The sequence below is a fragment of the Dendrobates tinctorius genome, unplaced genomic scaffold (genome assembly GCF_039654945.1).
Source record: "Dendrobates tinctorius isolate UK_male_01 unplaced genomic scaffold, ASM3965494v1 ptg000019l, whole genome shotgun sequence".
NCBI classification, from domain to species: Eukaryota; Metazoa; Chordata; class Amphibia; order Anura; family Dendrobatidae; genus Dendrobates; species Dendrobates tinctorius.
Window position 1 is genome coordinate 25,576,598 of NW_027361687.1, and position 12,427 is coordinate 25,589,024.

A 12,427-nucleotide genomic window follows, 5' to 3' on the forward strand; every position below is an offset into this window, starting at 1 on the left:
ACCCTCACACGCACCATAACTGGCACCCCTACCATTATACCACCCTCACAAGCACCATAACTGGCACCACTACCATTATACCACCCTCACACGCACCATAACTGGCACCACTACCATGATACCACCCTCACAGGCACCATAACTGGCACCACTACCATTATACCACCCTCACAAGCACCATAACTGGCACCACTACCATTATATCACCCTCAGAGGCACCATAACTGACATCACTACCATTATACCACCCTCACAGACACCATAACTGGCACCACTACCATGATACCACCCTCACAGGTGCCATAACTGACACCACTACCATTATACCACCCTCACAGGCACCATAACTGGCACTACTGCCATGATACCTCCCACACAGGCACCATAACTGACACCACTACCATTATACCTCCCTCACACGTACCATAACTGGCACCACTAGCATGATACCACCCTCACAGGCTCCATAACTGACACCACTACCATTATACCACCCTCACAAGCACCATAACTGGCACCACTACCATGATATCTCCCTCAGAGGCACAATAACTGGCACCACTACCATGATACCACCCTCACAGACACCATAACTGGCACCAATACCATGATACCACCCTCACAGGTGCCATAACTGACACCACTACCAAGATACCTCCCTCACAGGCGCCACAACTGTCACCACTATCATGATACACCAAGACGAGCACCATAAATGACACCACTACCATTATACCACCCTCACAGGCACCATAACTGGCACTACTACCATGATACCTCCCACACAGGCACCATAACTGACACCACTACCATTATACCACCCTCACAGGCACCATAACTAACACCACTACCATTATACCACCCTCACAGACACCATAACTGACACCACTACCATTATACCACCCTCACAGACACCATAACTGGCACTTCTACCATGATACCTCCCACACAGGCACCATAACTGGCACCACTACCATTATACCACCCTCACAAGCACCATAACTGGCACCTCTACCATTATATCACCCTCAGAGGCACCATAACTGACATCACTACCATTATACCACCCTCACAGACACCATAACTGGCACCACTACCATGATATCACCCTCACAGGCGCCATAACTGACACCACTACCATTATACCACCCTTACAGGCACCATAACTGGCACTACTACCATGATACCTCCCACACAGGCACCATAACTGACACCACTACCATTATACCTCCCTCACACGCACCATAACTGGCACCACTACCATAATACCACCCTCACAAGCACCATAACTGGCACCACTACCATTATATCACCCTCAGAGGCACCATAACTGACATCACTACCATTATACCACCCTCACAGACACCACAACTGGCACCACTACCATGATACCACCCTCACAGGCGCCATAACTGACACCACTACCATGATACCACCCTCACAGACACCATAACTGACATCACTACCATTATACCACCCTCACAGACACCATAACTGGCACCACTACCATGATACCACCCTCACAGGCACCATAACTGGCACCACTACCATTATACCACCCTCACAAGCACCATAACTGGCACCACTGCCATTATATCACCCTCAGAGGCACCATAACTGACATCACTACCATTATACCACCCTCACAGACACCATAACTGGCACCACTACCATGATACCACCCTCACAGGTGCCATAACTGACACCACTACCATTATACCACCCTCACAGGCACCATAACTGGCACTACTGCCATGATACCTCCCAAACAGGCACCATAACTGACATCACTACCATTATACCACCCTCAGAGGCACCATAACTGACATCACTACCATTATACCACCCTCACAGACACCATAACTGACACCACTACCATTTTACCACCCTCACAGACACCATAACTGACACCACTACCATTATGCCACCCTCAGAGGCACCATAACTGACACCACTACCATTATATCACCCTCACAGGCACCATAACTGACATCACTACCATTATACCAGACTCAGAGGCACCATAACTGACACCACTACCATTATATCACCCTCAGAGGCACCATAACTGACATCACTACCATTATACCACCCTCACGGGCACCATAACGGACACCACTACCATTATACCACCCTCACAGACACCATAACTGACACCACTACCATTATACCTCCCACACAGGCACCATAACTGGCACCACTACCATTATACCACCCTCACAAGCACCATAACTGGCACCTCTACCATTATATCACCCTCAGAGGCACCATAACTGACATCACTACCATGATATCACCCTCACAGGCGCCATAACTGACACCACTACCATTATACCACCCTTACAGGCACCATAACTGGCACTACTACCATGATACCTCCCACACAGGCACCATAACTGACACCACTACCATTATACCTCCCTCACACGCACCATAACTGGCACCACTACCATAATACCACCCTCACAAGCACCATAACTGGCACCACTACCATTATATCACCCTCAGAGGCACCATAACTGACATCACTACCATTATACCACCCTCACAGACACCATAACTGGCACCACTACCATGATACCACCCTCACAGGCACCATAACTGGCACCACTACCATTATACCACCCTCACAAGCACCATAACTGGCACCACTACCATTATATCACCCTCAGAGGCACCATAACTGACATCACTACCATTATACCACCCTCACAGACACCATAACTGGCACCACTACCATGATACCACCCTCACAGGTGCCATAACTGACACCACTACCATTATACCACCCTCACAGGCACCATAACTGGCACTACTGCCATGATACCTCCCACACAGGCACCATAACTGACACCACTACCATTATACCTCCCTCACACGTACCATAACTGGCACCACTAGCATGATACCACCCTCACAGGCTCCATAACTGACACCACTACCATTATACCACCCTCACAAGCACCATAACTGGCACCACTACCATGATATCTCCCTCAGAGGCACAATAACTGGCACCACTACCATGATACCACCCTCACACGTACCATAACTGGCACCACTAGCATGATACCACCCTCACAGGCACCATAACTGACACCACTACCATTATACCACCCTTACAGGCACCATAACTGGCACTACTACCATGATACCTCCCACACAGGCACCATAACTGACACCACTACCATTATACCTCCCTCACACGCACCATAACTGGCACCACTACCATAATACCACCCTCACAAGCACCATAACTGGCACCACTACCATTATATCACCCTCAGAGGCACCATAACTGACATCACTACCATTATACCACCCTCACAGACACCACAACTGGCACCACTACCATGATACCACCCTCACAGGCGCCATAACTGACACCACTACCATTATACCACCCTCACAGACACCATAACTGACATCACTACCATTATACCACCCTCACAGACACCATAACTGGCACCACTACCATGATACCACCCTCACACGCACCATAACTGGCACCACTACCATGATACCACCCTCACACGCACCATAACTGGCACCACTACCATGATACCACCCTCACAGGTGCCATAACTGACACCACTACCATTATACCACCCTCACAGGCACCATAACTGGCACTACTGCCATGATACCTCCCACACAGGCACCATAACTGACACCACTACCATTATACCTCCCTCACACGTACCATAACTGTCACCACTAGCATGATACCACCCTCACAGGCTCCATAACTGACACCACTACCATTATACCACCCTCACAAGCACCATAACTGGCACCACTACCATGATATCTCCCTCAGAGGCACAATAACTGGCACCACTACCATGATACCACCCTCACAGACACCATAACTGGCACCAATACCATGATACCACCCTCACAGGCGCCACAACTGTCACCACTATCATGATACACCAAGACGAGCACCATAAATGACACCACTACCATTATACCACCCTCACAGGCATCATAACTGGCACTACTACCATGATACCTCCCACACAGGCACCATAACTGACACCACTACCATTATACCTCCCTCACACGCACCATAACTGGCACCACTACCATGATCCCACCCTCACAGGCTCCATAACTGACACCACTACCATTATACCACCCTCACAAGCACCATAACTGGCACCACTACCATGATATCTCCCTCACAGGCTCCATAACTAACACCACTACCATTATACCACCCTCACAAGCACCATAACTGGCACTACTACCATGATACCACCCTCACAGGCTCCATAACTGACACCACTACCATTATACCACCCTCACAAGCACCATAACTGGCACCACTACCATGATATCTCCCTCAGAGGCACCATAACTGGCACCACTACCATGATACCACCCTCACAGACACCATAACTGGCACCAATACCATGATACCTCCCTCAGAGGCACCATAATTGGCACCAATACCATGATACCACCCTCACAGGCGCCACAACTGTCACCACTATCATGATACACCAAGACGAGCACCATAACTGACACCACTACCATTATACCACCCTCACAGACACCATAACTGACACCACCACCATTATAGCACAATCACAGACACCATAACTGGCACCACTACCATTACACCACCCTCACAGACACCATAACTGGCACCAATACCATGATACCTCCCTCAGAGGCACTATAATTGGCACCAATACCATGATACCACCCTCACAGGTGCCATAACTGACACCACTACCAAGATACCTCCCTCACAGGCGCCACAACTGTCACCACTATCATGATACACCAAGACGAGCACCATAAATGACACCACTACCATTATACCACCCTCACAGGCACCATAACTGGCACTACTACCATGATACCTCCCACACAGGCACCATAACTGACACCACTACCATTATACCTCCCTCACACGCACCATAACTGGCACCACTACCATGATACCACCCTCACAGGCTCCATAACTGACACCACTACCATTATACCACCCTCACAAGCACCATAACTGGCACCACTACCATGATATCTCCCTCACAGGCTCCATAACTAACACCACTACCATTATACCACCCTCACAAGCACCATAACTGGCACTACTACCATGATACCACCCTCACAGGCTCCATAACTGACACCACTACCATTATACCACCCTCACAAGCACCATAACTGGCACCACTACCATGATATCTCCCTCAGAGGCACCATAACTGGCACCACTACCATGATACCACCCTCACAGACACCATAACTGGCACCAATACCATGATACCTCCCTCAGAGGCACCATAATTGGCACCAATACCATGATACCACCCTCACAGGCGCCACAACTGTCACCACTACTATCATGATACACCAAGACGAGCACCATAACTGACACCACTACCATTATACCACCCTCACAGACACCATAACTGACACCACCACCATTATAGAACAATCACAGACACCATAACTGGCACCACTACCATTACACCACCCTCACAGACACCATAACTGGCACCAATACCATGATACCTCCCTCAGAGGCACAATAACTGTCACCACTACCATGATACCATCCTCACAGACACCATAACTTGCATCACTACCATGATACCTCCATGAGAGGCACCATAATTGGCTACACTACCATGATACCATCCTCAGTGGTACCATAATTGGCACCACTACCATGATACCTCCCTCAGAGGCACCATAACTGGCACCACTACCATGATACCTCCCTCAGAGGTACCATAACTGGGACTACTACCATCATACCTCCCTCAGAGGTACCATAACTGGCACTACTACCATGATACCTCCCTCAGAGGTACTATAACTGGCATCACTACCATGATACCATCCTCAGTGGTACCATAACTGGCACCATTACCATGACACCATCCTCACAGACACCATATCTGGCTCCACAACTATGATGCCACCTACCATGACACTTCCCTCAGAGGCACCATAACCATCACCACTACCATGATAACACCCTCACAGGCGTCATAACTGGCACCACTACCGTGATACACCATGATCAGCACATAACTGGCACCAATACCATTAAACCATCCTCACAGACAACATAACTGGCTCCACAACTATGATGCCACCTTCACAGGCACCATAACTCTCACCACTACCATGATACCACACTCACAAGCGTCATAACTGACACCACTACCATGATACCACCCTCACAGGTGCCATAACTGGTACAACTAAAATGATACCATCATGACGAGCACCACAACTGGCACCACTAGCATGATACCACCATGATCAGCACATATCTGGCACCACTACCATTATACCATCCTCACAGACAGCATAACTCACTCCACTACCATGATACCACCATGATGAGCACCATAACTGGCACCATTTTACCATTCTTAGAGGCACCATAACTGGCACCACTACCATGACAAGGACCATAACTGGCACCACTACCATGATAACACCATGACGAGCACCATAACTGGCACCACTACCATTTAACCATCCTTAGAGGCACCATAACTGGCACTACTACCATGATACCACCATGACGAGCACCATAACTGGCACCAGTACCATGATGCTGCAACAAGGTGGCATGGGGTGGTAGTCGTGGGCGAGTCTACTAAGCCACAGTCAGTGAGCACCCTGGCACCTTGCACATCAAAAGACAGTCAGTTACCTCCAGGACATGTTCACTTCGGCTACAGGAGACGAGGTCTCAGTAAACACGACAAGCCAAATTTCTGTTCCAATGGTAAACTTTACTGAACACAGTACAAATAAGGCAATGTTTCCTGCGCTTTCCCTGCGACTTCAGTAGGCAGCACGACACCAGCTCCTGTCCTGGTCCTTTACCCTGTATTTCTCCTGGGATCGATCCCGCAGAGCCAATGTCTGTCCACACTTCCCGTCAAGCTAGGGCAGCTTTTATCCCCCCGACCATTAAATCATCTGTCCTTGCTATGGTGCATATCCTGCCCTGGGCAAGCCTGCCCAGGCTCTCCCTGAAGGCAGGAAGCCCTTTCCCTAAGTCCAGATGCTTTGCACCGTCCTCCTTTTAACTCCTCCCAACTATTTAACCCATAGCTCTCTATCCCTAAGCTAAACATGTACAAATGCATTGACATTTCAGTGTGAAACATTAAGAGAACATACAGCTCGTTACATATTGCAAGAACATTAGAAAACGTCAGGCAGCTGCACGCAACACCGGTGTTCATTATTTAGTAGGGAGAATGCATTTGAGGGTCCCCGCCACCTCCTTACACTCCTCTCTCCTAAAACATGGTCTTCCCCAACCATGATTGCGCCTGTAACTTTAAAGACCGTGGTCAACATTTATACAACATTAAGAAAGTTAATGCAGTTTTTTTTTTAAATATTTCTTGTGGGTCAACTGTGACCTCGCCCCACTCCTTTGGAGCCCCAAAACCAAAAAGTCCAAGTTCCTTTTGCAGTACAACTGACTCCGGTCCTGTGACTCCTAGGCGCCGTCCACATAAGGTAACCAGTAACAACAATTCAGAGGTACCATATAGTATCAGTTCAGGTCCATAGTCCAGTCCATATGGTCCTGACCCGGCTCGCTCCTCGGGTCCTCCTGCACAGATCTCTCCCCCTGCCTCCTTTGAGCAGATCACAGGCCTTTAAACACTGGTTGGCTGCTTTTATCAGGGCACAGTCCATGGTTAAAAGAAAGGTAAATTTCAAGGTTAAAAACAGTTCAGTTGTTAAAGGGAATCTGTCACCCCTTTTTTCGACTATGAGCTGCCAGCACTGACATCAGGGGCTTAGCTACAGCATTCTGTAATGCTGTAGCTAAGCCCCTGATGTAACCTGAAAGAGAAGATGGTGTTGCGGTCCTGCGCCTCCCATCTTCCAACGGTGACGTCCTCTTCTTTGCTGCCTGTCGTGGCTCTGGCGTAAGCGCACTGCTCTGCCCTGTTGAGGGCAGAGCAGAATACTGCAGTGCGCAGGCGCCGGGAGAGGACCAGCAGAGCAGTGCGCTTGCGCCGGAACCACGACAGGCAGCAAAGAAGAGGACGTCCTGTTAGAAGATGGGAGGCGCCGGACCGGACGGCGACACTCATCGGACCGGACCGGACCCCCGGGTGAGTATAATCTAACTCTTTTTTCTTATCTTTCAGGTTACATCGGGGGTTTATCTACAGCATTGCAGAATGGTTAGCACACTACCCAAGCCCATATTCCTAGAACCAGAATGGGCAACACTTCATATAATATATAGACATACTGACCCCTGCAGTAAAATAAACTACGTACGGATCAAGAAGTGTATATAGTTAGAAAAAATATTTTTTTAAAAAATCACTTTATTTCACCAATATTTAAAAAACATGAATAGATAAAAAATAGGATACCTCAAACCATGAACACACAAGAGGTCAGCTAAAAGCGACTCAAAAATATATACAGGAATATACAATACAAATGTTTGGTCAAAGTCTTTTTAAATAATCAATGTATATATAATCATGCCACTAATTACAGTATCTTAGTTACCCCTGTAGCATACGTTTAACAACTCATTATTATGGAATCCTCTTTTTATATTCATGCTTGCAGATACCAATTCACGGCCACTGCAATATAATGCAATTGAGCGAAAACACAGCTGAATCGACTATGTTACTTAACGTGACATGATGCAAACAGATCTCATAGATAATCACACTGGTGGTTACGGACTTAAATTCATAATAGACCGCCAATGCTCCGTGCCCCACACATTATCTGTACTTTGTGTTGCTTTGTACATATAACGCCGAGTGGCACGCTGACACTCCCAACCCTGACGTGCGTTTCGCTGATGCTTCTTCCTGGGGGCATGGTTTGTGGTATCCTATTTTTTATGTATTCATGTTTTTTTAAATATTGGTGAAATAAAGTGATTTTTAAAAAAATATTTTTTCTAATTATATACACTTCTTCATCCGTAGGTAGTTTATTTTACTGCAGGGGTCAGTATGTCTAAGCATTACAGAATGCTGTAGATAAGCCCCTGATTTTGATGCCGGCAGCTCATAGTCGGAAAAAGGGCTGACAGATTCCCTTTAAAGCAGTTGCACACATAGTCCATAGTGATTAACACTTGTAAGGTTTCAGCCCCGTAATCCAGCAGGGGGTGCGCAACGTGTGTAACTAAAACTTGGAGGAGGGGGAAAAACGCACAAAACGTTCTGCAACCATGACTATACTGGTCACCACTGACACCCAGTCCTGGTGCCATATAGGGCTCACTGCCCTTTCAGAGATGCGGAACAGTCTCTTTTGTCCAGCAGGTGCAACCAGCACAACATTAAACAAGACCGCATCAGTCTATGCACAGCCGCTAATGAGAGTAATTGGCTGCATTTGGGCCCTGCACCAGAATGTGGTGGTTCACAATTTGCTGGTGGTTCAACTGCTGTCGCCACATTCTGTCCAGGCACCGCTTCTTCCTGGCTAGCTGCCAGACCTGCGACCATTGCAGCCAGCCGCATATCACTTCGAGCTGTATGCTCCGGTCATTCCTTCGTACTGGAGACCATCATGATGGCCACCGCATATAGCCCCCAAGGTCCCTGCTCCTTGACAAATGACACCCGGTCCCATTCCTGTAAGGGGCCGTGACAGCGAAAAGACCCGGCGTTAACATAGACCTTCTCTCGGGTCTCAGGCTCGTAGATGAAGCTATATCCCCGGATAGGATGAAAGTACTTAATATACCCGTAGGTGATCCGGTCTGACATGGCTTCCCTGCTGGGGCATTGTAGCTCCCTCACATTTCAGCGTTCTCGCTGCTTTTTCTCCTCTATCACTCTTTGGATCTACTGGTCCTCCTTGGGAGAACGCTCTTTGGACTCCTCCAGGTAGGCGCCGGAAAAAGCAGCAGGAGTTGTCGAAGATGGTGGTGCTGCGGGAGATGAGGGGGTAGCAGTTGATGGGACAGTCTGGTTGGACTCGGGTTCCCTACTCAACGCCACTGCACCCGGTGACGATCTTTTCATGCGACTGCGTGAGCCGGGAACTACGGTCGTGATGACCCCTCCCAGAACAGCCTCCAATGTTTTTCGAGCCGTTTCCGGTTCGGCCATTCCCGAGATATCCTCGTCCTCGACAGCCTTCTTGTCCAATCATCAAAGGGCGCCACTCCTCCCACTCGCTTATCCACCAGGTCTCGAAGTGCAGGTCCATCTCCGCCCGGGCTACAGATCGCTTCCAGTCCTGACGTCCGATGCCACCGCAGAAGGACATGATTCGCCTTCCCATGTTGTCAGGCAATGGCGTCTCCTCTCCCAACACGCTGTCTCGTCCTTCTGGGCTACTCTAGTTCATGGGAGTAGTCACCTCTGGCTGCTCCACCCATTTATTCACACTCTGCTTGAAAGGTTGAAGCCTCTTCTTCGCCCGCACCCAATTTGGGTGGGCATTAATCACAGTGGGATGCTCAGGCCACGGCCTCCTACCTTTTGTTGCCAGTTTCTTTCTAGGACGCCCACGAAAGGTGGCACCGCCCTCCATTTTCGCTCCGACTGTCTCCTTCTCGACAGTGTTTGGCACCATATGGACCACAGCTCAGTCGTCCGTTCACAAGTCCTGGGAATCTTTTACACTAGTCCTGTAGCTGCAGGGCTTCTGCAGGTAACAAGGTGGCACAGGGTGGTAGTCGTGGGCGAGTCTACTAAGCCACAGTCAGTGAGCACCCCAGCACTTTGCACAGACAAAACAGGTGAAGTCCTAGTCCTGCGGTACAGTCAGTTACCTTCATCATACGTTCACTTCAGTTGCAGGGGACGAGGTCTCAGAAAACACCACAAGCCAAAGTTCTGTTCCAACAGTAAACTTTACTGAACATGGTATAAATAAGGCAATGTTTCCTGCACATTAACTGCAAATTCAGTAGGCGGCACGGCACCAGCTCCTGTCCTGGTGCCGAACCCTGTATTTCTCCTGGGGTAGATCCCGCAGAGCCAATGTCCATCTACACTACCGGTCAAACAAGGGCAGTTTTTATCCCCCCAACCAGGGAATCCTATGTCCTTGCTATGGTGCATGTCCTCCTGCCCTGGCTCAACCTGAAGGCAGGAAGTCCTTTCCCTAAGTCCAGAGGCTTTGCACCGTCCCCCTTTTAACTCCTCCCAACTATTTAACCCTTAGCTCTCTATCCCTAAGCTAAATCCATTCACATTACAGTGTATAACATGAAGAGAACATATACAGTGCGTTACACAGGCGTTTGTTATTCAGGAGGAAGACGGCTATTGAGGGTACCCGCCACCTCCTTACAATACCACCATAACGAGCACCAAAACTGGCACCACTACCATGAGACCACCCTCACATACACCATAACTGGCACCACTACCATGATACCACCACGAGGAGCACCATAACTGGCACCACTACCCTGATACCACCGTCAGAGACACTATAACTGGCACAATCACCATGATACCGTCACAGGCTCTATACGTAGCACAGCTATCACATATGCCTCACGTATAGCTATATGTCCTTGTTTTCTGTATCCGTACTGAGCCATTATAATGTACTTAGACTGGAATGCACCCTGCCAAGCAGCCAGAGCCCAAGTCCCAGGCAAACCTTCCTGCATGCCTTCTCATGGGCAGTGGCGGGCGACAGCCTGCAAGCAACCAGTCATAGTATGACAGAGAAGAAGACACCCACATATCACGTCAAACAGGTGTGCAGCACCCAGGGAGGGCACATCCATCATGTGGGAGGCACTTTTGTTATGCAGAGTGACTGGAAGCCACCCAACAGGATCAGGGCTAATTATAGACGCTTATTAGGATAACTGCACTTTATAAGCCCAGCAGAGCACTACAGTGCACATACTACACAGAAGCCATCAACATGCAAGGGTGAGAGGGGAACAGACAGCAGAGAAAACACCAGGCTCTTACCTGGAACATAGGCTGTGGCAGGAGCCATATCCCAGGGGGCACCCTTTTTGCGCCATCTTTCCAGGGATTCTGGATTTTCCCGAGTCTTAATTTGCATTAAAAGAAAACACACGAAGAGCAGAAGAGGAGGAGGAGGAGGAGAAGAGCAGAAGCAGCAGCAGCCATCTGTGGAAAGGAGGAGTGAGAGACGGTGGCTACAGGGGATGGGAGGGGACATACTAAAAGGAATGACAGCTTCAGTCTGTAAAAAGGAATGCCAACTACATACATCGAAGCGGAGAAGTGCGAATATTCCGAAAAATACTCAACAAGACGTCTTTTACCTATATTGCATGCGGAACGATGAGGAATGGCAACTGTTTTCTAGGGAATATCGGTGCAAATATGCCCAGAGAAATGGGCACAGGATACGCGAAAAGACCACATCGTCTCATTTCATCCATCAGCTTTGTTGCCTATGGAACTTTGACTATATGGATTACAAC

At 48.7% G+C, this 12,427-nt stretch overlaps 1 protein-coding gene across 1 annotated transcript in view; it reads right to left on the bottom strand.

Annotated features, from left to right (window-relative positions):
• Positions 1 to 12,097, bottom strand: part of BAHD1 (bromo adjacent homology domain containing 1) — a 161,276-nt gene extending 149,179 nt beyond the window's left edge. Inside the window, exon 1 of the mRNA XM_073566719.1 lies at positions 11,943 to 12,097. The gene's annotated coding sequence lies outside the window, so the exon portion shown is untranslated. The remainder of the gene's footprint in view (positions 1 to 11,942) is intronic.
• Between the last annotated feature and the right edge of the window lie 330 nt (positions 12,098 to 12,427).